Source organism: Passer domesticus, chromosome 6 (assembly GCF_036417665.1).
Source record: "Passer domesticus isolate bPasDom1 chromosome 6, bPasDom1.hap1, whole genome shotgun sequence".
NCBI classification, from domain to species: domain Eukaryota; kingdom Metazoa; phylum Chordata; class Aves; order Passeriformes; family Passeridae; genus Passer; species Passer domesticus.
In genome coordinates this window covers 17,561,912-17,566,306 of record NC_087479.1, presented here as the reverse complement: position 1 = coordinate 17,566,306, position 4,395 = coordinate 17,561,912, and the positions used below count along the sequence as shown (strand labels likewise).

At 52.8% G+C, this 4,395-nt stretch overlaps 1 non-coding gene across 1 annotated transcript; it reads right to left on the bottom strand.

Annotated features, from left to right (window-relative positions):
* Nucleotides 1–3,962: 3,962 nt before the first annotated feature.
* TRNAT-UGU (transfer RNA threonine (anticodon UGU)) lies at nucleotides 3,963–4,035 on the bottom strand. Its single transcript has one exon. It is a non-coding gene; the product is annotated as a tRNA-Thr (tRNA).
* Between the last annotated feature and the right edge of the window lie 360 nt (nucleotides 4,036–4,395).

Genomic DNA, 4,395 nt, shown 5'->3' with positions numbered 1-4,395 from the left:
ATTTTGGGGAGTTGCAACAAGACATTTCTGTTTGCTCTTCTAGTCTTCAAGTGTTAGGAAAGACTTCCTGAAAATACAGAAAACACTGTTTTTCTTTAAATCACAATAGTCACTGCCCTGGCAAAGAGTGAATGGTTTAATTAATCTGCATTTTTTCATTACCAGAGAGGCCCCCATTATTTTTAAGCATCCTTCTTCATGTGCTAGCATGGCAGTAAATAAGATCTGTACTAGAAGCCAGGTGGGTTCATTAGTTGTCTCTCCATCCGTAGCTAGCTGGCTCAGAAATACAGCCCTTGCCAAGAATACCAGTAAGCACAGATTTATTTAATGTTACTCCCTGTGAAGATGGCCTTTCATCATCACTCAAAGTCCTACTGCATTTAGCTCCCTCTTCATCTGGGGATGGATTTGGCCTGAGTCTCATCTTGAACAACACTGTTTTAGTTACTTCCTTTTAAAAGGCAGAAATTCCTTGGCAGACAGGAAGGAAAAGGCTCAAGGAAACAGCTCAGTCTGGAGGTCAGGATATACCACACTGGATCAATATTGTACCTGGTGATTGTGGTGTGCAGACTTCTTTCTCCTGACCTTCAAACAACTCCTGCAAACTTGTTAATGACACCCTGTGGAAGGAACTCCACACAAAATAACAGGGCTGTTAAATTTGTGAAAATGGGAGGTTAGGAATGAAAGTGTGGAACATCATGGAAGAACCTGACCAGGAGCAGGATAGCTTGTGTTCTTTTAGCAACTACAAGACAAGCAAAAGAGCAATGTCTAACTAAACATTGTATCTTTAGAAGACAAACACATTTTCCCTTTTGGTGTTACTGTAAACACCTTAGGTTAGTAGAAATAAACATTTTTTTGCTGCTCATTGAAGACTTTCTTCATGGTTGTATTTGCATTAGGTCAGAAAAAAACTCCCCTGAACTTTCATTTTTGGCTTTACCTCACTGGCACAAATCCAAATTCTGATATCAAACTAAAGCACTTGCAGAAAGTTCTTGCTTTAGATACACAGAATAATAATGAAGAAACAGTAGTGGGAATTTCTTTACTTCCTTTCTAATGAAACAAATAGAAACATTCTTTACTACTCTTGGGTTTAGAAAGCGCTTGAAGTTGGGCATGAGAGAGGTTGTTAGTGGTCTTTAGAAATGCATGCTGTTTTGGCAGCATCTGCACAATATTAAAGCATGTGGAATATTGAAAATGTTTGTATTTCATTATATGCCATTTTGACAAAACCAGTTCCACTGGACATTGACTTTGATTTCTATTCTCATTGTGAAAAATTATATCACAATACAGTAAAATATGCTTAGATATATACTTTTTTTTCTACATATATGGCAAGAAAAATAATAGACTCATGAAGCAAACAATCTCTTCTTGTCTGAGGCCTCCTGCTGTTGAACTGAGCAGATGGGTATAAATTTTCTAGAAAAAACATAATAAGGAGAAATATCTCCGTTGAGTTCAGAATGCCTTGCAGCGATGGCAAGATATCTGTCTTTCCAGACACCATGGCAATTCTCAGGGGCTCAGCTAGCAGTCCAAAATGGAAACACAATTAATACAATCCAGGCTCCTCAGCACAGCTTGGAGAAACAAACCGTACAGATATTTTCTAATGACATCACTAATGACTGCATCACTGGACCTGGTGAAGGTCACCTCATTGTTTTTGAGCAAAGGTTTGACACATTTCTCACCTTCAGTAGCAACAGCTACTAATAAAGCTTCCTTTATAGCAAGAAATGAAGGGCATATAACTCCACATGTAGAAGGTGAAGGAAATTTTGGGATCACTCCTTGGGTGGGATCAAGGAATGGTATATAGGTGTCCCATGGAGGATGGAGAAGGCAGGGAAGAGCAGCTCGGAGGAAGGCCTGGGTGTGCTTTCCACTCGTGCCTGTGCGTGGGTGCTCTGGAGGCAGGAGAGGTGGCACCGACGGCTCCAGCCACGGGAGCACGGCCGGTGCGGGGAAGGCTGGGGCGGAGCGCTGCGGCCCGGGGCGCCGCGGGGCTGCGGGCAGAGCGCGGCTCCGCTCTGCGCGGGCAGCACAACTACCGCCAGGACTCCTAAGTCCGCTATGTTAAATCAGGGCCTGGTTAATTGTGATGAAACAGCTTTGGAAATGAAAATGCGATCGCACCCGCAAAAACTCGGCATTGACGGCGGCGGCGCCCGCCCGGCACCACGGCCCGGGCCGGCCCGCTCGGAGGAGCCGCCTCCCCGCCCTTCCTCCCGCCCTCCCGTTCCTAGGAGCTGGCTCTCCCCCTGGAGGCCGCCGGCGGCATCGGCCGCGCTCCGCCGCTTATGTAAGGCGGGGCCCGGCAACGCCGCTCGGGGCTGGCACGGGGCTCAGCCCCGCCTCGCAGGGCACAGCGAGCGTTCCGCAAAGCGCCCGTGGCAGCTCACACGTGTGGCTCCAGCGAACGGGAGCAGCTGAGCCCTGTCCGTGCGGTGCTTGGCGGAGCTCTGCAGCCAAGCCTTGGCGCACGGCCTTCCCTCCCGTGGCTGAAGGCCGGCAGCCGGACATGGCGCCCCGGGCTGGGCCGGGAACAGCGCCTGAGGAGCTCCTGCGCGTTCGTTCCGGAGGGTCCTGCGAGGGAGGAAGCAGTCCACGCAGCCTCCTGAAGTACAAGTGTGACTTCTGCAGGCCATCTGTACCATCCCAGGGATCCGCGAGTGCCCTGGCCGGCCCCGGCCCCGTGCCAATGCAGGAATGCTGTACCCAGCCCCGACCCCATCCCCCAGAGAGAACAGATCCTCCCAAGCAATGGGTTTTAGCACCACCTCCATGGATCTGTCACAAGGACTCTGGGAAGACTGCTGAACCAAGGAATTGTGTAGGATGGTAGTCAGGTGGTAAAACAGATTAGGATTAAGCACTGTTTTCCCAGATGGGGTGGGGAGGCAGTGTAGCAAACAACGAGTCATTCCATGGAAACTCCTATGTGTAACTACCCCAAAGCACTGCAAATTCAAATGTGTGGCATAGCACAACTTCAGCCACAAGGGAGAAATAGCCTGTCAGCCCCTTGCTCCTTTCACCACGGCAATGGCAACTTATCCGGCCGCATGCATCCTATCCTCACAGCCTTGATCTCCGCTCAGCACGGGAAGGAGGCTGGAGAGGAGCTGTGGTGGGAGCTGTGGGGGTGTAACACCGGCTGCAGTGCTGCGGGGCAGCCCACACGCCTTCGCCACCCCTGCGGCAGCGGCCTGGGCCGGGCCCCGCGGCTGCTGCGGGCCGGCGCCTTCCCCCTCACGTGTATTAATTGCCCTCTTTGATAACGAATTGATAACGATAACAACTGCTGCCGTGCTTACGGTGCTGGCAAGTTATCTGAAAAAAAACCCAAATGCGTATCTTTGAAGTGTTGTGCTCAAGGCCATTTGTGTGGAGTTTTCTAGCTCCTTCTATAACCTAAAAGGGGGGGGGGGGGGGGGGGAAGGGGGCAAAGAATCATTCCGCCTCCACTGTCCAGCCTCCAGCACAGAAATAAACCCAACAGCCTGGCTTGCCTGACAAGCTGTGAAGACTTAGATAATCCTGTGCAGCTTATTCTCCACTCAGGGGCAATTTGTTCCTTTTAAACCCCTAACAGCATTTTGCCAAAGCTGCCATCAGGGAAATTGTGACATGAGCTGTGCAAATATTTACTTAGCCATTCCCACGCTGCTTCCCAAAGAGGTTTTTGTTTCCCCCCCACTCCCCTGCCGGCACGAAGCACAACCATGGATTAATTTGGCGGCCGCTGGTAACGTTAACATCCAGGTTTTACAGAACGCATGTTTCCAAAGCGCTTCCTTTAACAGGAAGCCCCCGGAGCCTGCACGCATGCTCTAGTCCGCCACCACCAAAATACCCAAAATCAGGCTCGTTGGTCGCGGGTGCAGTCAAAAACTGTGCCACTCTGAGGAAAAAATAAAAACAAAACCCTGAGGCCCCAGCGAGGATCGAACTCGCGACCCCTGGTTTACAAGACCAGTGCTCTAACCACTGAGCTATGGAGCCGCCGTTCCCTAATTGTCCCGGCTGTGGCTAAGACCGGTCCGGGCCCTCCCCGCCGCCCCCTGCCGGGCGCCCCGGGCTCCGCGCCGCTGGTCCCGCCCTCCGCTGGCCCTGAGGGCCCGCCCTGCGCCGGGCCGGGCCGGGCCGCCGGGGGGAGCCCGCGGCCCGCCGGGAGCCGCTCCCGGCCCGCCGCTGAACTGCCGGGACGCGCCGGGAGCCCGCTCGCCGCCCTGCCTGTGCCCTCTCCCTGTGGGAGCCCGCCCGCCTCCCTGCCTGTGCCCTCTCCCTGTGGGAGCCCGCCCGCCGCCCTGCCTGTGCCCGCTCCCCCGGCAGCCCGCCCGCCTCCCTGCCTGTGCCCTCTCC